This window comes from Schistocerca nitens, chromosome 6, assembly GCF_023898315.1.
Source record: "Schistocerca nitens isolate TAMUIC-IGC-003100 chromosome 6, iqSchNite1.1, whole genome shotgun sequence".
Lineage (NCBI taxonomy): Eukaryota > Metazoa > Arthropoda > Insecta > Orthoptera > Acrididae > Schistocerca > Schistocerca nitens.
This window is the reverse complement of record NC_064619.1, coordinates 545,649,391-545,673,809: the sequence shown is the minus strand read 5'-3', so window position 1 is coordinate 545,673,809 and position 24,419 is coordinate 545,649,391.

Genomic DNA, 24,419 nt, shown 5'->3' with positions numbered 1-24,419 from the left:
TGGGAGAAAATTTTGTATGTGCAGTCCAGAAGGATTATTCCTCTGTAATTATCTGGGTTGGTCCTATCTCCTCTTTTAAATAATGGATGGAGTATTCCTGAGATCCTGCGCTCTGGAATTTTCTCTGTGATTCACATTGTAATTAGATGTTGGTGGAGATTTATGACCGTAGGTTTCCCAGCATTCTTCCAGATTTCTGCAACTACATGGTCTTCACCATTTGCCTTCTAATTTTTTAGTTCCTGAATTGCGACCCCTACATCATCGATTGTTGGACGATCTATTAGGTTTGGGGTGGTTAAAATGGGTGCTTCAGTGTCTACTTGAAATGCTTCCAGTGGGTCATCACAATTTAAATGTTTGTTAAAAGTTTCTGTAAGGATCTCTGCATGTTCTTGATTACTATGCGCCAACTATCCTGAATTATTTCTCAGCATCATTGTTGAGGACTCATACTTTTTAAATATCTCCCAAAAGTTTTGTAATAATCTCTTGACTTTTTCATCTGGAAGCTCTCTTCTATCTTTTCTAGGGTATTTTTAAGATGTTTGCGTTGTGTCTGTCTGATGATTTTATAGGTTGACTTTCTTCGCTTAATTACTCCTAGACGTGATTCTTCAGACTTTTGGGCTTTATGCTTTATCCAAGCTTGGTGTCTTCTTTCTGATGCCTGGTCACATTCTTCATTTCACCACTCATGTTTCTTCCTGGGATTTATTGGAGCCAACTCTTCTGCTATGAATTTTAATTAGGTGGTTAATTCTTCTAGCGTATTAAAGCCGATAGATCCTTCATTTGATTTCCTAGTGCATTTCTTAATTTTTGTTAAGATGGTTAGACCAAATTTTCTTCTAGTTTCCTTTCTGAAATCTTTTCTTTACCATTGGTGTTAATTGTATTTCGATCTGCACAACATAGTGGTCTGGTCCTGAGTCTTCACCCCTTAAAACTTTGATGTTGTAGACTTCACGATGGTGAAATTTATCCATGCCTAGACTGTCCAGTTGCCATTCGCCCTTTCGGAAATCAGGGTGTTTGCAGGTTTTTAATTTGTGAAGTTTCCTTTTAAAAGATGTTTATTTTGAGACCAGGTTATGGTTTCTACAAGTTTCAATTAACCTTTGTCAATTTTTGTTGGTCCATTTACGTTCTGGCCATTTTCCAATGATATCTCTGTATCTTCTTGCTTGTCCCAGTTAAGCATTGAAGTCGCCAAGCAGAATTTTTATGTCTGATAAAGGAATGTTGATGAAGACGTGATCCATGAGATCCTAAAATTTCTGTGTTTCTTCTTTGTCCTTCAGAGCATTATATTTCTGATTGGTGGAAGCATGTGTATTGATAATTGTGTATGTATTATTTGCAGATTTCAAAGTTAGAGTTGCAAGCCTGGGGTACTGAGATTTGAATTTTATGACAGAGTCGATAATTTTGAGATCTACGTATAAGAAATCCATTGCCAAATTGTGGACAGTTTTTCATGACTCTTTTTCCAGGGATTCCTTTATAAAATCAGTATCCCTGTGATTCCATAGGATCTTGATCACTATTTCTGATTTCGTGAAGAGCCATGATTATGGTTTTGTGTTTCTTCATGATATCAGTGACGAATTTTAATCTTCCAGCTTGGCACAGGAAGTTAACATTGTGGTCGAGAAGAATGAGATTTGTTCAGGTTTAATGCTTTAATATTTTTCTGTTTGTACCGACTGTTGAGTTTCTAGACGCTCAGATCCACCATTATCTTCTCAATGACAGCCCATGGTGTACTAATGCTGTCTTTCCTGCAATTTTGGGTTACAGCCAGTGGAATTATTCTTCAAAGTACTGTTCATGATCGACTGTCTAAGGTGTCACAATAGTGTGAGGATAAATCCTCGAATTACAACTCAGAATGTTATTCAGAAAGGTGATGATGAATGATGACAACATGAAATTCTGAAGACAGAAAAAAATAGAAGGGGTCAACACTTCGAGAATTGAAGAAATCGGCCATAGAAAGACAAGGGCCATTCAAGGGCTTGAAAATGAAAAACACCCTAGACCTCCAGACGTAATACCGTCGGGGTCAGAAAAGAACAAGAGTTGAAAAGAAAGGTCAGATAGGACAGATAAAAGTGAGGAGCCTGGCACAAGTAATAGGAAGCAACGCCAGACCCAGCTTGGAGACCCGTGCTCGCCAAGCACGTCACGCAAGATGCATGCCCCGGAGCACCGTGCATGTTCTTTTATAACCGATCCTGCAACGAAACTATGTGCACTGATGTCGGAAACGGGGTTATTGAAGAATATAGTGAGTCCAGTGAAGATGGCACCCGAATTTCGGAAAATATACATTTTTCCGTGTTGTTGATATATATGTTTTAGTTCTAGAGTTCTCTCTTCAAAATTCACGAAAAAAATACTACTCGGGGATATTTTAATCTTATAAAATAATTATTTTCCAACTTGCAAGAAAAGAAAATTACTGTCATCACAATTCCGAATAGCTCCGCAATTATTTTACAGAAGACTCTAATAACACTTTTTGTGCAGATCATACTTTATGAGATAAGAGCAGCAGTAAGGTACACATTTATGCAGTGTGGCATTGTCGCACAATAGTAAAACGACCGTCCACTAATAAGTTGCAAATCTTTCCATGCAAATACATTGGAACGAACTAATAAGGTAGTAGAAGAGCCATTTACAAAGCTGCACCCAGGCTGAGGAAATTTTGAAGCCAACGATTTCAGGATAATATCGTTAGTAGTTTAGTTTTGATTCGATATACGTCATTATATAGGTTAAAATGTCACAGACTTACCTTCTGGAGTGCTACCCGTCGTATTTTGTCCTGACGGCTATGCAGGATCGCTGTCATTTATTAAACAGGGCACACGAACAGTCAACTGTCACGGCACGTATGATATCCACTTGAGAGTGGAATGACACCGTAGAACTCGGCAAATATGTATGAACGCAATCTGCACGAGATTCAGCGAGATCAAATCGGTATGAGCACCTTTTCTTCTGTTCTGGCTTTAAAACGATTCAGACCACTGCACTTTGGGTTGTTTGTTCGGATTCATCGAAAACGGGGGCAAAGTCGTTCGTAATCATGGATACCTCCGAATACGATAGCTCCTTTCTGACATTCTGTCACAAACTCCACATCGACCCAGGGTCAGATACCCACCTGGTACCAGGTTTACACCATCTATCTAAAATGAAGTGCTGTAATGGGTAGTAATATCTGGGGATGTACTGCAAATAAACAGTTAGCTACGACAAATATAAAGTTAGGGTTTGGTATCTTTATTAATATAAGTACTGTATTAATGGAACCATAGTGCAACTTAGTGAATGAGGACTGAAGCTCATGTACGCACAAATGAACATTTTTCTCGCTTATAGAGGGTTATTGATCAGTACCTTCATGGCTTCCTAAGTTGACAGCATAAGAACCACAATACATACAGAAAAGTAATCCTTGTCAGTGGACAGACCATCTCCCCATATTTCTGTTCGTAAGACGTGCCATTGGGTAGTTGCACTCGGTGGCATTCGTGTCGGAACATATGATCAAGTCATTCGCTGTGTATTGTCGCACTGAATTAGTTCATACCTGCAGATAGACAACACAATGAACGGATCTCCAGAGCAGGCTGCTGTCGCACGGCCCCTAGGCAAATTCTATCAGCGATCTCAAGAAACTGCACCCACCTATTGACGTTTGCTTCTTCCGGTTTGTTTTGTAGTTTTCACACACTCATTTTCCGAAAACACGGATGGTTCAAATGGCTCTAAGCACTATGGGACTCAACATCTTAGGTCATAGGTCCCCTAGAACTTAGAACTACTTAAACCTAACTAACCTAAGGACATCACACACACCCATGCCCGAGGCAGGATTCGAACCTGCGACCGTAGCAGTCCCGCGATTCCGGACTGCAGCGCCAGAACCGCGAAAACACGGATGTACTTAGCAGTTGTCCTCATTTTGCTATTGGTTTTACAAGAGCTTTGAACGGATGTCACGTCACGACTCACTTTCCAGTTTTGAGCACACACCGAGCCTGTGACGTGGAACAATGGACTCTCCCACCAAGTGTGAAGTTGCGTACTGAGGGGCTCCACTTGAATTCCATGCAACCTACGTAATGAACTGTGATGAGGGAAAATGCGGGACCTCAGAAGGATTTCAGGATGGGAAGTGTTTGATCACCCACCATACGGGCAGGACTTGGTCCCTTCTGATTTTCATCTCTTTGCTCACACGAAACGCTGTTAGGAGGAGAGAATTTTGTTACAGCAACGAGCTGCAGAAGACCAGAGTAGAGAATTGCTGGGAAGCACAGATGGCTTCCTTGCATGCCGAGGATATTGTAAAGTCGGTACCTCGCTACGACGAACGTGTAAGGTGTAGGTAAATGTTGAAAATAAAAATTTCTCTATTTTCACTGTGGTTCCCATTGCGCGATCGATCGGACCTACAAAAAAAAATGGGCGAAATCGGGGCACAACAGGATAGTGAAGCACATCGGGACTGTGCTGTGCTGCGCTAGTATTAGTCTTAGTCGTAGGAAATGGGAATTTTGACAAAATTCAGTAAAGGCGCGGTTGGGCGATGAAGTCTAGGGCGCTGGCAGTGGGTGGTAATAGTCGGCAGCCAGTAGGCTGGAGAATGCTACAACCTGTTGTAGTGACGTGTAACTATGCCTCTCAATGGAAGGGAACGTTCGACAGCGAATCTGACTTGATATGAAGTCCGACTTGTACATCAACGGTCTTTCTTCACGTTTCCACTAGCGTTTCTGTAATTTTTGACGAATTTATACGAAGTAAAGCCATTAATTGTTAATTGTTCACCCTCGAATGGCATGTAGTCTTAAAGAGCATGCCATTCACTGTACATTAGTTATATAATACGTTTTAATCTTTCAGTTATCACGTCCCATAAAAATTGTTAAAATGAAATGTGCTCTTCTGCCCCCACATTTTTCGATGCAGGTACATTTTCAGCTATATATTGGTTTTTTTTTTCCTTGCTTTTCCAGGTGATGTGAACTTACATTAGAGAGACTCATAGACAGAAATTGGATATTAACTCAATGGATATGGCAGTTTCAGCTGTTTTATCTTTCGACAATAGATTTTTAAAAGCATTTTTGGAGTTTAACGTACCAAAATCGATGTTGGAAAGATACATTAGTAAAGGCAAAAATTCTCACAAGTACATAGTTCAGAAATCCGGTTGGGAAATTTAAAATTGTTTTAATTACAGAACAAAAAGACGAGATGGTAGCATACCTGTGGCCAGTGGAAAGCAGACAATTTAGTCCGACGATGATACCTCCCACTGTCAGTGCGGTAGCTTATCACCCAGAAGAAAGGAATGGCCTACCACACACATTTGACAAAGAAGCTTGATTAGCTGGGCAGGACTGAGTCACAGGATTTATTACTGTGGAATCCTATGTTGTCAATTCGTAAACCATAAAATACATCGGGTACAGAGCAATGGGATTCAATAAAGTAACAGTACAAGTAACATCAGCTTGGTATAGTAACCATTGAAAATAATTGTACGGTGGTTTTCTAAATACCTGTAAAATGTTTTCTTATTGCTGACAACTTTTTTTGATGTTTCATATTCTAGTCTAACATGTTCATTAAACAAATTTATGTCTTAGTTTTAAGACTTTATTTCTACTAATTTCAATTTTTATGAAACAATTTCACAAAAATTGCGTTGTCCCATTGTGCTCCGTGACAAAATGTAAAACATACATAACATAAAGTTTTAAGCGAATTTGAAGTAAGATACGTTAGGAGGACATACTAAAAGTTGATTTATTATACATTTAAGCAGAATTCTCTTGTGCTCCTGCGTTTTACAAAAATTATGTAACGTTAAGTATCCCGTTCCGTCTCTAGTTCCCCAACCTTCGTATATTAAAGCAGTAAACTGCAGGAAAATTTGAGTGCAGTTTAAAATTCAGAAAAAAATCTAATGAGAAAAATTAGAAGTAGCAGCAATTATTGAAATGGTTTGAGGACAACATTTTATTTCTAATGAACTTTTTTTTTATTTTTCGAGAGTCCAGCCTGTTGCTGGAAGCTTCAGGCTCCAGCCAGTGAGAGATTTTTCTCATCTGCAGCTTCCGATGAGTGCTGTGGCCATTGTTTACCGGGGAGCGTGGCGTCCGCTTACATCTGCAGCGCGGAGGCAAGTCCCAGAGGTGTGATGCGCGGGCAGCCATTACCGCGGCGGTTACGATGCGTTATCCGCCCGCCGGACGCCTCCACAATTTATAATCGCGTCCTTACATATTTTCCGCTGCGCCCGGGGATGTATTTTAGCAGACTGCACGGGCCGGGCGCGCCGTCTGCCGCACAGCCGGCAAGATCGATAGCCATGTCGACGGTTCAGCGATGCTATAACTTCTGGTGGCAGTTTGTTTTCGTTTCAGTGCTCCACAGAGGAAAGTCAGTGCGACAGTACTGGCCGAATGGCGGACTCGAACAGCTTTAGTTGTCTTTCATTCCGCCCCTGTATTGCCGAGATCGTATCTCTGTGTTCCGACTCACACTGCAAGGTTCCCCATTCCGTACTCTTGAAATTGTTGTAGTCGGTTGCGTGATCACCAGTAAGCTAACGTTATTTGCCATATTTTATCCTCTGGGAGAAATTTAGCCAGGGATTTAGGAGCAATAGACACAGTGTGTTTGCATAATCAGTTTTGGAAGCGTATAGCCTCATCATAAATAAGTCTTCCTATAGAACAGTACCGTATTATGGGGTTTTTGCCGTGGGAGGTTGATATAGCTGGGCGAGAAATTCTAGTCAGTTAATGGTTCATGCTGAGGAAAGCTCAGGAAAATATATATCTGTTGACGGACCTCACAAAATATTACAGGAAAAGGTGTGTAATGTGTAGGGTTAGAATATGGGATATTTATTGCCTAAAGGTGTACAGGAGGTGACACCAACTAGCGGCAGGATGAAAGTGTTACACAGGCTGCCAACAAGTGAAAGGGGGCAGCCGATCGCTTGCAACCGAAGTGCTTGGATACAATGGTACTGACCGCGTCATTTTGTTACTACTGATATTCGACAGTTCGTTTTACATATTAAGTTTATTAAATGACGCATTTTGGCAATGAACTGCTACATTTTAAGCAATCGTGCACAGTTGGTCTAAATGTTGGCTACACATCCGATACTAAATATGGGATAACCCGTATTTGCACCTTATTCTACTTCATCTGATGCAAACCCGTTGATTTATAATACCTGTCGTTTCAGGATGCCTAGAAAAACGCCAAAGTGTATTCGAAAGTACAAACGAAACTGCTGGAATGAAGAGTTTGGTATCGCTCGGATTTGTGGTGCTACACTATAGTTGGCAATATACATAGATACCATAGACATTAGTGATTTCTCGCTACAGTTCTTTACGACGAATTGGAGAGGCTGTAGAAAACACCCCTATGTCTCTCTCAACGTCAACATAACAGCACTCTCACGCAAGGGTTAATATAGAACGGACGGTGGAATCCCTCTGCCCAGGTCGTGAGCTCATCTGAAGCAGTCAACATCGACAAATAGGAGTAATGAGTTATTCAAGTCTCAGATGGACATGTAATTTTGGAAATGGTGAACATTTTACTTCAATAGAACAGTTTGTTAATTAGTGCATCAAGTCATACTTTAATACTCAGTGACAGTTGTAAATGGTCGAGCACTCCCATGCAATGTTTTGTATCAACTAACAGATCTTCCTCGCCACCAGTTCCATCTTCCACCTAAAAATGTATGCCACCTACTCCCACAACCAGGCCCATTTCACCTTCTCCCATCTCGACACCCTCGTCTAAGTCCCTGCCATGGCGCGACAGCACTGTATCCTGTTCAGCAGCATCCATTCCCTTCCCACCAACAAGAACCTCTTCATGCATATCCTCGCCACCCACCACATGGATGCCTTCCTCCTTAATGAAACCTTTCTTCAGCACCACCACACCCTTCATACCTCGCCCTACCTCCTTCACCGCTCCGACAATCCCTTCCTGATAGCGCGTGGCAGAGTTACCATTGGTCCCCATCACCAGATCCCAGTTCAGCTCCCCAGCACACCCGCCCTGAATCCAACTCCACTCCTGATATCATCCTCTCCTCCACTAACCTCCTTGGTCACATAACGTTGGATGTCCTGGAACCCATTGGTATTGAGCATCTCCCTGTCCTCCTCACCGTTTCAGACGGTCGTCGCCCCCGCCCCGACTTCCTTCATGACCCTCCCCTGAAGTACGTCCATGATTATTACCGCGCCGACTGGAATGTCTACCGGGATACCCACTCCACCCAGGTCGATGGCCACACCTTCACCTACCTCCACCCCGACGATATTACCCATGCCACCTCCTTTCTCCAGTACACCTTGTCTGAGGCCATGGAGGCCCACGTCCCTACTGTCGCCATCCACCCCCACCATCCTACCTTACCCCCACAGGCCGTCCTCCTCCTCTGTGAATCCCGCCGTCTCTACTGTGCTTTCCTCCTCACACGTGACCGGGACACACTACAACGCCACCAGCAGCTCCAGAGACACATTTGTAACTTGCTCACGGCTAATAAATGCCGGGACTGGCGACAGACATGACCCGTTTAAACGCTACCCTTCCTATCAACTCGTCCAAGTACTCGTCAGCCTTCCGCCGCCTTACCAGATCTAAACCCCCTCCCTACTATCCTCTCCTTCATGACAACCAACCCTTCCCTGACGCCATTAGTAAAGCCAATCACTTTGCCTCCTACCTCTCCGATGTCTTTACCATGCCTGAGATCCACAGTTTGATTACTCCCTCTTCCCCGATGTCCGCGATTGAACTGACACCTCTGCCCCTCCCCTCGCACCTGGTTTCCAATACTTGGGCAACATTGCACACAGAACTCAATGAACCTATCACTACACAGCATCTCATTGCTAAGCTCCGCATGAAACGCAACAACGCTCCTGGTCCCTATCGTGCCACCTATCGCCGCCTTCGTGAAGCTTCTGCCTCTTCACCCTGGCCAGGCTCTACAATGTAGTCCTGTCCACTGGCTACTACCCCAACCTGTGGAAAACCTCCCGTATCCTGATGTTCCTCAACCCCAGTAAACCGCCGTCCGCTGTCTCCTCCTACTGTCCCATCATCCTTACCTCGGTCTTCCGCAAGGTCCTGGAATCCATCCTCACCTGATGCATCCACCAACATATCCGCCAGCACCGCCTCCTTCCCGTTACCCGGTGTGGCTTTCGGCCGTCCTTCTCTTCTGATGACCTTCTCCTTCACTTCACTCATCTCCGAACAGCTTAATTCCCGTCATACCGCTATCTTCCTCTCCCTTGACCTTGAACGAGCCTATGACCAAGTGTGGCATTCCGGTCTCCTCTTCAAGCTCCAAACCTTCACTATATCACCTACGTCTATCTGATCAGCTCCTTTCTTTCCCACTGTCCTTCCTACATCACCATCCACAACACGGATTCCTACACCTTTTTCCCCTCTGCCGGTGTGCCCCAGGGTTCCGTCCTCTCCCCTCTTCTGTACCTCTTGTATACGGCGGACATGCCGCCGCCTTCACCCCCCATCCACCTTCTCCAGTGCGCTGATGACACCGCCTTCCTTGCCCTCGCCCCCACCCTGCAGCGCTCCCAACATCTTCTCCAATTCCATATTGACCGGTTCACCACTTGGTGCAACCAGTGGTTGCTTAAGGTCAATCCTTCCAAATCCCAGGCGATCATTGTAGGCAAAACCACCCCTTCCTTCCGCCTCCTCTACATCACCATCTATGGCCGTCCTATCACCCTCACCCCCACCCTTAAGTACCTTGGCGTTACCCTCGACCGTCGCCTCTCCGCCTCTCCTGGACCCCCCATCTCCGGACAATCCAAGCCAAGGCACGCTCCCGACTCCGTCTCCTCAAGCTCCTTTCCAGCCGTACGTGGGGTCTGGAGCCCTCCACCATACTCCACACCTATAAATCCATCGTCCGCCCCTATCCTCTGTTACGCCCATCCTGCCTGGATCTCCGCCCCCCTACCTTTTACAAATCCCTTCAGATCCTTGAACGCCATGCTCTCTGGCTCGCCTATCGCATCCGTTTCCCCACCCCCACGTGGATCCTGGATGACCTCATTCTGTTCCCCCACCTCCTCCTTTTCCTTGAAAGCATACGGATCCTCTACAACTCCTGTAAACTCGATCCTCTTCACCTGCTTGTCTCCCCCATCCTCTCCCACCCCCACCCGCTGTTGCGCCTGTATTCCCACGTCCCACCTGCTCTCCATCTCTCCACCCTCCTTACCCTCTCCCAAGGTGGCTTCCGCCAGCTCCCCCACCCTGATGATGCCATTCTCCCCTCCGTCTACCCCTCCTACCAACTTTGATCCTCCCTCCCTCTTCCTGTGTTTGTTCCTTTGGGCACCCTCCCTCCCTTCTCTCCCCCTTCCCTCCCTCCTCCCTTTCTCCCCACTCCTCCCCCGGGCTTCCCCTCCAGCCTTCCTCCATCTCCTACTTCCGTCTCCTCCGCCGTTGGCATCCTTGCTCACCCCTCTCCCTCCCACTCCCCCTTCTTCCCCTCTTGGCAGGTCACCAGACTCGTACACGCTCTGTGGACATTCGTGCGCCGGAGATCATCGCCATCAGTTTCGCGTGCGTGTGCCGTCGTTTTGTGTTTTTAGTGACCGCCATCACGCTCATACGTTCACTTGTGCCGTCGGATTCATCAGTGTTATGTGCGCCGTGTCAACGTGTTTTCAGTGTCGTTATCGTCGAGTGTGAACGGCTCCGTGTTGTTTTGTATTTCTGTGTCCACTATTTTTTGCCCATCACTATGTTTATTCTGGATCTCCATTCTGTGTTATATCATTGTCAACTCTATGGCTGAAGAGCGGCGTACCATGCCGCTGACAGCCTACCTGATTGTACAGGTATGAAAATAACAATAAAGGGAAAAAAAGAGAGCAGATGCGCCAGCAGTCGCAGGATGTTGACATTACCTGAAAAGGCGCTTTTAGTGAAGCTGTATTATCAGAATGAGGAATGTTGTAGTTCAGCGTTACGATCCTATCGCCATAGGAAGGGGATTCGAACGGGTAAAGGTTCGTTGACATATGCAGCTGTGGCGAGAATGGTTTCGAAGTTCGAAGCCATGGGTTGTTTAGATGGTAGACCCCGTAGTGGCCGACCGAGCACAAGGCGTAATGCTGATGAGACAGTTCAGGAAGAAATGAAGACTGTAGTCGGTTCGTCTATGCACGGGGAAGTCAGCGCTCGTGCAGTCGCACGTCGCACCGGCATTCCATACACTACTGTTTGGTTGGCACTGAGGTGTACCCTCCGATGCTATGTGTACGAAATCCATCGGCATCATGAACTGTTACCAGGCGATTTACTGTAGCGGAGGACATTTGCGGTGTGGGCGTTTCAAAAGATGGCGGAAGATGACGATTGGTTGAGTAACATATTGTGGACCGACGAAGCTAATTTCACATTCCGAGGGGCTGTCAACGCCCACAACTGCAGAATTTGGGCTACCGAAAATCCTAGAACTGTCGTGGAAACTCCAATGCATGACAAGCAAGTCACGGTATGGGTTGGATTTACCACATCTACCGTTATCGGGCCTTTTTTCTTCGAGGACATGCGTGATTCAGGTTTTGTCACTGCTACCGTGACGGGTGAGAGGTACGCCGATATGTTACAGAATCGCATCATTCCCAGCCTGGCTGATAAACACCTGCTGCAACGTACGATGTTTATGCAGGATAGCGCTCCACCCCATATTGCTAGACGCGTGAAAGATCTCTTGCGCGCGTCGTTTGGTGATGATCGTGTGTTCAGCCGCCACTTTCGTCATGCTTGGCCTCCCAGGTCCCCAGGCCTCAGTCCGTACGATTATTGGCTTTGGGGTTACCTGAAGTCGCAAGTGTATCGTGATCGACCGACATATCTAGGGATGCTGAAAGACAACATCCGACGCCAATGCCTCAGCATAACTCCGGACATGCTTTACAGTGCTGTTCACAACATTATTCCTCGACTACAGCTATTGTTGAGGAATTATGGTGTACATATTGAGCATTTCCTGTAAAGAACATCATCTATGCTTTGTCTTACATTGTAATGCTAATTATTGCTATTCTGATGAGATGGAGCGCCATCTATTGAACATTTTTTGAACTTTTGTATTTTTTCGGTTCTAATAAAACCCCATGTCATTCCAAGCCTGTGTGTCAATTTCTACGTCTCTATCTACATGGTTCCGTGATTTATTCAGCTTTCAAATTTATACTGACTTTTTGATCACCCGGTAGTATTTAAGCCCAAGTAATGTAAGAGTTGATAAGTAAGAATCCAAAATTTTAAAGCGGTTGAAGGCCCATCATTTTAAGAGCAATACAAGTATGATAAATTTTCAACAGGCAGAAGACCCACAGCTTTATCTTGAAAGAATGTAATACTCGATAAGTAAGAACCGTAAAATTTAAAGCGGCTGAGGGCCCATTCTTTTAAAAAACAATACAACTACAATAAATTTTCGACAGATAGAAAGCCTACAGCCTTATCTTAATAAGTAGGATCCTTAAAACTTAAAGCAGCTGAAGGCCAATGATTTTAAAAATAATAAAATGGTTCAAATGGCTCTGAGCACTATGGGACTTAACATCTATGGTCATCAGTCCCCTAGAACTTAGAACTACTTAAACCTAACTAACCTAAGGACAGCACACAACACCCAGCCATCACGAGGCAGAGAAAATCCCTGACCCCGCCGGGAATCGAACCCGGGAACCCGGGCGTGGGAAGCGAGAACGCTACCGCACGACCACGAGATGCGGGCTTAAAAATAATACACTACAATAAATTTTCAACAAGCAGAAGGCCCTTACCAAATTAAGAAAAACTTGCTTTTAAAACAGCTAAAGGCCTTTTATTTCTAGAACACAATTGCAAACATACAAATTCCAACCATCAGCTATGATCCAAGCCGGAAGTATAAACATCAGGCAGAAGATGGTATACGGTGCAAATATCGATACACACCGCTGCTGACAAACGTAGAAAGAGGAAGTACCACTCCATAACCGCAATAACCGCGGGAGACCAAACGCAGAGTAACAGCCAAGTTTTAAAGCAACGCATAAGCCGGGATCGGCACGGCTCACAAACCGTCACGAATTGTCTCTATCTTTGGAACACTATGATGTCAAGAAGGGTTTGAGGAAGTTATCTTTCAGTGAGAGTGGGAGCTGTAAAGGGAAATTCAACACTCCAACAGCAAAGAGAAGGTCTTGAGAAGTGAGGCAACAATCCTTAGTTTCGGAGAACGATGGTGCATCCCTGAAACGAGTTGTACATGCCGACAGTGACCTAGAAATACACGTAGATGAATATGCAGGTGATGAGGATGTAAGCTGCGTTTTTTGAGATGCCTTCTTTCTGAGAACCAAGGATGACAACTTTCGGTCTCGTGTTTTGAGTGCAATGTGTGGGCGCACAGTGAATGTGCATGTACTGAAACACATTTGAACATTTGTGACCATTAAAAATAGCAACTTTTCTTTCATAAAATATTGTCATGTGATTTTCTCTATGTTTAACCATAAATAGTTGTATTGTTCTGTTTTCACCTCATATTGTGTATGTTCAGCCTTGAGACTGTTGTAAGACTTTCATAAAAGTGACTTAGATGCGTGACGTGTTGGTATTCGTTTTATAGCTGTTTTATAGTATTTTCGAAATAACCCGTATTTGGACCCTACTGAACTAAATGATAAATTAGCAATCCCTCCTAAGCAAGCTATTTTCTACATCCTTTATATCGATTCTGTTCATTTTAATCTCATTGTTAGAAAGGCAACACATGATGTATTGTACCTAAAGCATCCAGTAATCTTGGCACTGTAACATTTAATAAAAGTGATAGCCCGTATTTGAACCATCTCCTCTACTTTGACACAAACACAAAGTAAATCGTCCAAGTAGGAGCCGGACGTATCATCTGAACGGTGATACCAAAATTTTATGAAACCTGTGGACTTATATGACGTGATAGAAGGAACAGATGAATCTGTTCTGACCTTAATGATTAGATGGTGCTACATTGAATGATACTTATTTAATAAGTATCACTCAATGTAGTATTCAAGGGAATTTAAAATGGTTTCTGACGATATTATTGCAAATTACATGATTTAACTTTTCGATAACGTCACAAATCCCAAGCAATATCTGGAATCCAAAAAGAACAGTTCCCTGCAAATCCCTAAACGATACAAGGATAAAACTCCGTAAAATTATAGTGATATTATAACTTCTGGATAGACGCGACAGACAGATAAGCAAAATGAAAGGTGATAGTGAAATATAAGCAGTCGACATGAAATTCTTGAGAAGAGTAAGTGGTTGTAGAACAAGTGAGAGTCTTAGAAATAGGGTTCGTAACGAGTTCAAAACAGGAAACATTATTTGACCAAGATACTGGTGCTCCTAAACTAGGTGTACGTAGAAATGACAGATGCCTAACACTTGTATGCCAGATGAGAAAGTGAAAGGATTTCGATGAATGGAAAAAAGGGTACTAACTGGCCGATCAAAGTGAGACGTCTGTTTTAATTTGGTGGCTGAGAAGGAAGATCACTTTAGTTAAGACCTCTGCGAACCGTTGTACTATTAATACAGTAATGTAGATCTTACTGTGAACATCGATCAGACATTGTATTGTGTATACTTATGACGGAGATTCTGTTGAAAATCTGAAACATGGAATGATGATACTTCAGTCCCATAATTCCTGCCTTCCGATCCCACACATTTCCGTGTGACAGCCACCAACATCATTCCACAACATGTGGTAAATTGCGCACGAACAACTTAGGCTGACAGGTTCCAAAATTATGTCTAAAAGTCAGAGAGAATATGTATACAAACCTCATTGGGTCAACTTCCATCGTTTAAATAGAAGAACCGATTTAGAATACAGTCGATATCTTAACGACATCGGATAATTACTCGGTAGCAGATTTAGTTTTCAGACTAATGCCACTAAAAACTCCGCTACAAACATGGTAGCTTACCATTATGGGAGCCAGCATTGTTCACTGCCATAGCAAGCAGTAACCACGTATGATAGTTCAGTATATTTTTTCCGATCGACTTTCATGTATTGAGAACAGTGCAGAGAAAAGATCCACAGCTAAAGCACTGCCGTCAGCAGGGAAATTAAAGTGCCATATTTAGCCAGACGGCAGTCGAGAGCACACAGTGGGCAATGTGAAACTCTTTTTAAGAATAACAGATACTACTCCGTCCATTGTGCTGGCATACTATCCATGACGTTAGAGACATTATTGGCTGCCAGACTGTTATTTGCGCTTCTCTAGCTGCTGCTTCACATGCTTTGCCTACAGACACATAAAACGAGTGGAAAGAGTTTGGAACCATTGGACGTATTTGTGGAGTGCCTTTCCCCATAATAGTGACTTTTTTTGGAGCACTAGGCAGCTTAACACGATATGGAAAACTGAAACAAAGAGAATATGCAAGCCGAGAAATTTTTTTTCGTGTGGTACAAAGTTAATTGTATTAATAAGTATTTCTCTTGCGTCTGTAATTCTTCCAAATGTTAGAGTGCATCAATGTTCTTTGAAGAAGGAATTTGAAATGTTTTCAACTGAGTTGCAATGAATTTCATTATGTAAACTATGCCTGTAGTTACTCAATATCTGGAGACCAGGTCCTTTACGTTAAGAAAAGTACTCTTTGATTTATTTTCATATTCAAGGCTACCTTTTAATGTGGTTATTTCACCCTACACATCATTTTTAGAGACGACAGGAAGGTAACAACATGAACAGGCACTTCTGAGAGCATGTACATTTATATTGCATGTGGGATTTTTAAGTTAGCTCTTCTTTCTCAAGTTGAGAGAAAGCAGATTGGTTGGTTATCTAACAATACATCTTGTAGTGAATATTTTTGGCTTGGAAACCACATGCAGTTATTGGGAAGAGTAACGTCCGGAAGCCCTTACTGGGGACAGAACGCTGGTCACAAGAATTTGTTGCCCCAGTGTGCAGACAATGATTTTGGCCAAAGAGGTAAAAAAAAACTGCCTACCCGGACCTACCCATCAAGCATTTCAGGCCACAGAAGTGACGGATGTCGTCCAACCAAGGTGTTTTGACAGTTTCACTAACTGTCATTATGCAAAGAGATGGCATCCGTAAAAATCCACGAGTTTCCATGTTCACCTTGGACCAGGTACTATTGGTGGAGTCGTCAGGTAATGTCGTCCCTCTGCCTGCCAAGGTTTTTGGAAAGCCTCGGGTCTTTGGAAGAATTTTAGGATGGAATACCATTTTATGGCGGCTCTGAAATGGTCTATTTTTGGACACAAAAGCGCTTCTCTAGTTTAGCCGAGGCCCTTGGTCGGACATGTTTTAACTTTAAGCTTGTCCAAATGATGATGCCTGTGACAAATGTGTTGTTCACTTCAGACATAACCGAAAACTCAAAACATGCTGCCTAAGTGGCCATGGGATAGACAGTTTACGAGTGTAACGTCTTCTCCTCCCTCCGCAGGTATTTGCGAGTCAGAGATTGGCTGCTTTAGCATGAAAAGAATATTAACAACTTTAGTTAGGACTGGATGGAGGGTAGAGCTGATGGGTGAAAGACATAGAGCTCGTGGAGTTCTGTGACTGGCACAAAATCCTTGTGGGCATGATTGAGTGGATATTAACAACTTTAGTTAGGACTGGATGGGGGGTAGAGCTGATGGGTGAAAGACATAGAGCTCGTGGAGTTCTGTGACTGGCACAAAATCCTTGTGGGCATGATTGAGTGGGTGCATTTTTCGAATTTCTGAGGTTTGATGAAAAGCGAGGAGTGGGGAAACGGGGCTTCTAATACAGGCTCCGATCTGGAGACGAGATTCTGGTCTGATCTGAATTCTTGTTGTGAGTGGGTGGCACTGGTGATACTCGTCCTGAGCATGACTTTCCACTCGCATTGGCCTTCACTGGAGAAACGGTGATGCTTCAGCAGTTCCAATAGTTTACACCTCAGTCATCTCAGACAACTCGCAGTGCCAAGGATATTCTTATTTGTATCAGGTCTGCAGCCTTGAGGTTTGATCTCCTTGCACACATTGAACTGAGTGACACTGGTCTATGGTACGACCAGCAAACGGGGTGTCACGCGCAGGAATCTGCCGAGTGTTCAGGGCTCCCTCAAAGACTAATTGCGATCTCTCTAACAGGTCACCAGCTGGCGACTGTGCCATTTCGTGCCTGTGATTACGAATTACTGCTCCGGCTTTGTAGGGCCAATAGAATCACAGTCTCACCACTTGTTCTCAGCCGCACCAACGTGCAGAATAAATCCATTAGAGTGTATTCACTGTTAGATAATTTCATACTGTGTTATCAGGGTTTTGAGTCAGAGTAAATAGATTAAGACTCTATGACAATCAAAGGCCACCCGGTGGGTGACTAATTATTTGTTGCTTCTATTTGTATTGCCAACAGTTCATGATTTATTTCTCATCTCGCTGAACTTCTGTTTTTTGTCATGTTTTATGATCAGTAAAGTTTTGCATTTTTTTTGTAACAGATTTAATCCTGCATTGATATATTAATCACCCATCAATAACTGAATACAATAATGACATGGCTACCATTTCATTAAATTAGTTTAGCATTTTAAGCTTTATTTCAGAGTCTAATTAAAGTGATAACCTCCAGTGCAGGCTCGCTAAAACCACTTAACGGGGCAGAATCAGTTTAGCAGACACATGGCCAGGCGGATGCTGGAAGGCTTACAAGTTAAAGTGATTGCTGTCAGGGTGTAAACTTACAGTCATCTTCAGCATTTCAAATAAAACCGCAAGACCAGTGTAGTCTAGCAACCTACGTCTCAACATTTCACTTAATCTCATATGTTTTGTTGATCATATACGAAATTCTCTATCTTGTCTAAATTTGTAGCCACATATGTGGCTGCGTAATAGCTATGGACGTTCACAATATTGTATATGGGAGCCAGTAACCGTGCTGGCACTGCCTCATCTGTTCTGTTCATGGTTTCTTAACGCACTGTGATAGGATTAACGCTGCTCTCCAGAGTTCCTATTTACCGTTCTCCGGAAATTACCTTGCTGAAGCTAGGTGAGATGAGTCTTATGCGCTTGTGGTCGGATTTTTTATTGTAGAGACAATATGTGTGTGTGATGCTGCGTCGTTTTTCCAGCGTGTTGATAATGTCTATGCGGCTTATGTTTTTTCAGACATAGGTGCTACGATTTAACCAGTTTATACTGAAAGATGATCTTGGAGAACTTTTTTTATACAGGTTTTTTCCTTCCTGACTCACGTGTCGTGTCGTTACTATGAAACAGTGTAAATGGTTCAGAGTTCTGAAAAGTACTCGTTAGGTTAGTTACCTTAATTATAGAAGCACAGAATCTCTCCCGTTTTGTACACAAAGCGCACAGTATCTAGGGGGTGTACAGCAGCACGGAACTACTGAAATATTCATACACCACTACTGTAACACAGCAGCCTCTCCATTTCTGTGTGAACAGAGACGGCCATTTCTGTTACATCTGTTCCTAGTTATGGGATTTCCTGAGAAATATCATCTAGATGTATTTTATTTACAAATATCTCCGTTAGTACCTGCATGATAATTTGTTCCAAAAATACGTTTCATAACATAATAGGAACTGAAAGATTCCTTCGCCAAAGTAACACGCATCACTCTGTGCTGCGAACACATATAGATTTCTGTAAACCTTTAGAGCTTCAGTGCTTTTCGGTTCGAAATTTCTTTTTGTCCTCAACCTTTTTTTAGTATTAGATAATATTACATCAAAGACTTTGGTCATTGTATGGTTTTCTCCACAATTTCTTTTTTAATGCTAATGGTTTAAATATTTGTGAAGTACAGTAAATATATGGAAAGTTACACTTCCATACGGCGCAGAAATTTTGTAATAATTGCTGTCGAGGATGTCGTCATTAATACAAAATATTAATACCCTATTCAGTGTAAAGCTACTTCGTTACTAATTCTTTGTGAGTGAACTATGGAAAAGGAATTCCTTAACGACACGATTTCAGTGTCTTAACGCTGACGTTTTGTTCTTTTTGCTTATTGTATTAGCATTCAGTTTTTATTGTGTTGCCTCCATTTACAGCCCGTAGTTTTCATTTCCGACTATCGTATTGTGTTAAATACCGTCGATAAACTGGAAATTTCAATTGGTAATTTCATGGTGTATGAAGATAAATCTAGCACTGCACCCATATCAGCAGATAACTCAAAAGAGTCATTACCAATATGAACGAATGTCAATCTTCAAGTTTTTGTGAAAATGGTAGTTACACGATAAACAAGGGGCTGCCTTATAACGAACCCATAGTATCGACTTACGGAAGCATATATGAGTAAATAAGTATTTTCCGCGGGGCCATGATCAAATTAATTCAGTCTCCTCCTCCTCATAGCCCGTAAGCAGAGAGCGATGACATTTCGTTATATATGTAATTTCAAATTTTTTACTTCATTGTGGTCGCTTGTCGTACAGACTTTCTTTATAACTACGACATATGCATTCATGTCTGTGGGAACTCTACAAACACAACATGTGTGAGAGGCTAGTACGGCATAATGTGTGAACCGTGAAATTAAACTTTCAAAATCTTTTCTTAAAGAATTTACTTTATTTACTAGCGATTCATCAAGAACATTAACATATTTAATCACACTAGGTGAGCGTGGAAGTAGTTGCCAGGGAGTAACTGATTAAAATGAAATTACCTTTAACAAATGGTAATTTTATTCATAAAAGCCTTTTCAAAAACAGATTTAAAATTTATTAGCAGAAAAGCACCCTCAAAATATCAAGTTACAATTTTATTTAGAGGCAGAAGGAACAATATTGACAGTATGAGCCTTCGGGCTGAGAAGCTTGCCGCTCCCTTTCAACACGGCCGTAGTCACGACCGCTCACAACAACCTCTGAAAGACTACACTGGTGCAAATCTGCAACACACCAGATTACTTTAAACTAAAAATTTTAACAACTCACACAAACATATTAACTATGCACCCCGTAAGAGGAATGGAAATGGTGTAACACTCACACTCAGAAATTATTTGCCACCGAAAGTGCAATTTGTTTTTAAAAGGACTCTTACGGTAGAAGGGTAGCAACTTTATAAAAATGACTATTTAAATAAAACCCATGAAATTCAGACTTACATAAACCGTACAACATGCTCTAATGTGGGTAAGACGATAGGCAAGTTAGAAACATATTTCGGGAATTCGGCCTTTACACCCTAATTCTATTAATTCGTTAACACCGAATCCGACAAACATGACAGAGGCAGCTATTAACGTATGGTAGATTTACAGGGGGATTACTGCACAACCAGAACCGCAGATTGCTCTAACCCTCCCCAACTACACAAGGGAAAAACGGACCACGCAGTGCACAAATAACCACCTTCCCGCGGGTCGGCAAACGGAGAAGAATGGTGGGACGACCCCGAAACAAAGCGGCTGGTGACGTCACCAAGAAAACAAGCAGAATTTAACAAGTAAATGAAACAACATATCTCCAATCACTTAACTTCTAATAAACTGCGATTTCTGGCGAAGACCTGGCGCAGCACCCCCAAAGCTCCCCCGAACCGTCCGCTGCCAGCCGCTTCAATGGACGCAGGAAGGCGCGCCGATCTTCCGTCTCACGGCGTTACAGCTCACTCCGGCCAGCCCGATGTAGTGGTTTCACTCCTGTTGCTCTCGTGGCAACCGCGAAGCCACTACACCCCTATCTATAAGGTGCGGCCCACTCGACTCACGTGGGGAGCTGACATGCGCCGATGCTCAAGGCGGACAAGTCATCTGGTGTGCCAGTACGCGACCGACCAACCGATCGATCCTACCGCCAATGACCACTGCCCAGACTAACTCGAGCAGACCGGCGGCCCAACACACACCAGCACTCCGGACGGCAGACAGACACTGACTGCCCCACACTGAACCGGCTGACCAACAGACTAGACTCTCCGAGACTGACAAACTTACGGACTGCCGAGCTCATAGCGCCCCCTAAATGCCCACGAACAGGATATTTTTCCCTTTCCCACCAAGGAGAGACACCAAAGCTGCGATTGCCACAGCGGCGCCACCGCCAGAAACAGAAGGCCACTGCTTTACACTACGTGCTGCGGCGCGTTCTTCAAAACAGCAAATTTTACCACCGCTCGATGAGTCTTAACAAATGTACTGTTTACAAATCTCCAGAATCTGTATAATAATTAGGATGCAATCACTTAAACAATGAAATTCATTAACGAAGGGTACTGGAGACAGGTTATTGAGGAAAATCTCTTTAGTAGACCTGATGGAAATTGGAAATTTCAAATTTGTTGTCAGGTCTTATGGGACCAAACTACTGAGGTCATCGGTCCCTAAGCTTATGCACTGCTAGAGTTAAACTAAAGGCGACACACACACACACACACTCACGCCCGAGGAAAGACTCGAACCTCCGATGGGTGGGGAGGGGGGGGGGGAAGCCGTGCCGACCGCGACACGACGAATAAGACCGAGCGGCTACCCCGTGCGGCAGACCTGTTTCATTTTCGAAGTGTCTTTGATTTGATTTCGCCACAACATTATCTGTATGATCGTTCCAATTTAAGATATTCAATAACTGTATTATCATCCTATAAAATTGTGTGTTCTATACCGTAACTGAAATTTAGCGGCTTCCTATCATTACTGATGTGGCTGACGTAATACTTTCCAAGGTTTAGAGTGATTTCCCATTTTATCACTATACAGGCATCATGTATATACCGTTTTACAATTTGTTTTGATCTTCTGATGACCTGACAGGACGATAAATGACAGCATTATCTCCAAACAATCTATGAGTGCCATTGAGATTGCCTCCTAAATCGTTTATTCAGATCAGGAACAGCAGAGAGCGTTTAACACAGTTTACGGATGTAGTGGACTGACAAGGCAGCCAGTCCACAGTGACGGGTAACCGAAAAGCACGCGTACACACACGCCGACTGGCGTTAAGTCTGAAACAGGATACGTGATGAAAGCTATAAAGAAAAGAACGGGGCTTCTCGTATACTTAACTTTAATTCATTGTGCTACATTTCTCTTGATAATACAAGTGAGACTCTCTCCAGATATGGTTAATGCGCCTTGCTAGGTCGTAGCCATGGACTTAGCTGAAGGCTATTCTAACTGTCTCTCGGCAATTGAGAGAAAGGCTTCGTACGTGTAGTCGCTAGCACTGTCGTCCGTACAACTGGGGCGAGTGCTAGTACGTCTCTCGAGACCTGCCGTGTGGTGGCGCTCGATCTGCGATCCTGACAGTGGCGACACGCGGGTCCGACATGTACTAATGGACCGCGGCCGATTTAAGCTACCATCTAGCAAGTGTGGTGTCTGGCGGTGACACCACATTCCTCCCCCGCAAATCGGCGAACGGTCGCGTGATAAGGCTTCCGCCCGCCGTGGGGAGGACCCCATGTTGACATATGCGATGAGGTGGGGAGCCTAACAACAGGCGAGGCTGTGCCACCCGCACCCGGCCATTCGGTCCGAGGGGAGCTAGGAAACGCCTGAAAACCGAGTCCAGGGTGCACGTCAACATGCGGTGTATGTGCCCGTAATGAGACAGGAGGGGCCGAAGGGTCGACCTCCATGTGGTCGGGGCACCCGACGGGCGAAGACGACATATGGTCCGGAGCGGGCAAGAGTTCCATGGCGGAGAACAACTGGTCACGGGAAGCGATCGGCGGCGCGCGACCCAGGGAGGCGCTGGGCGGCTGCAGCGAAGCGTCCACTGCGGGCGGCGCCGACGGGAGAACAGGCGGCGGCGGCGGCGGCGGCAGCGGTGCGTCGCCATGGGGCAAAATGGAAGGCATCGTCGGTAACACCTGGGGATGAGGCGAGCCAGTAGATGGGTCCCCAGGGCGCTGACCGGACGGCACCGTCGCTGAAAGCAGACGGGGAGCGGCAGAACCCAGGCGACGACAGAGGCGCAGCTGATTGAGATGCCGACGCACTTCACCAGAGGCCCCCAAACCGAAATACACCGCGCGGCCGAGGCAGCGAAGAATGCGCCCTGCAAGCCAACGCCGTGAACCTCGATAGTTGCGATAGAAGACAACGTCGACAGGAGCAAAAGCAGGAGTCTGCCGCTGCACAGGAACCTGATGCGGCGGATGCAGCAAAGACATCAAGGTTCGATGAGGACGACCATGGAGCAACTCAGCCGGCGAGCGACCATCGTGGGGCTGAGAGCGATACGAGGACAAAAAGAGCAATAACGCGTCCTCCCGAGAATGCGACTCTTTCAACTTCAACATCTGTGACTTGAAAGTCCGGACCAATCGTTCAGCGGCACCGTTTGACTGAGGCGAAAACGGCGCGGATGTCAGATGTTGAATACCATTGGCCTTGCAGAATGACTGAAATTCTGCGGACATGAATTGTGGGCCATTGTCGGAAACAATAGTCTGCGGAAGACCTTCAATGCAAAAAATAGCAGATAACGCTTGTATGGTGGCAGATGACGTCGTTAAAGACATCCGGACGACAAAAGGAAAATTACTGAAAGAATCGACCACAACCAACCATCGAGCATTCCTGAATGGACCAGCAAAATCGATGTGCAAGCGTTGCCAAGGGGAAGTGGCGTTCGGCCATGCAAAGAATTTCCGCGGCGGTGCGGACTGCTGTTCGGCACACGCCATGCAAGAAGAGCACATATTCGTAATTGCAGCATCGATTCCGAACCAAGTACAGTGCTGACGAGCAAGTTGTTTTGTTCGCACTATACCCCAATGACCATGGTGAAGACGCCGTAAGACAGAGGACTGTAACGAACGTGGGACCACGACTCAGGACTGATCATTAGCAGAACGCAACAACAAAACACCACGTCGTACAAAAAGTCTCTCCTTGTGAGCAAAAAATCGGCGAACTAACGGATCCTCGATCCGCGACTTTGACAAGGGCCATTGCGTAGCAACAAAACGCAAAACGGTAGCAAGGAAAGGGTCAGAAGCTGTGGCTGTAGGGACACGACGAAAATCAATCGGAAACGATTTGACCACGTCATCGGTTTCCGAGTCAATGAACATGCAAGCAAGTTCGGAAGAATCGAATGCTTTATCCTCAGCAAAAGGCATACGGGACAACGCATCGGCGTTGCCGTGCTGAGCAGTGGACCGATACAAGATATCGTAGCGGTACTGCGAGAGGAAAATTGACCAGCGAATGAATTTCTGCGCTGTACGTGGAGGTACAGGCTTGTTCGGATGAAAAAGCGATGT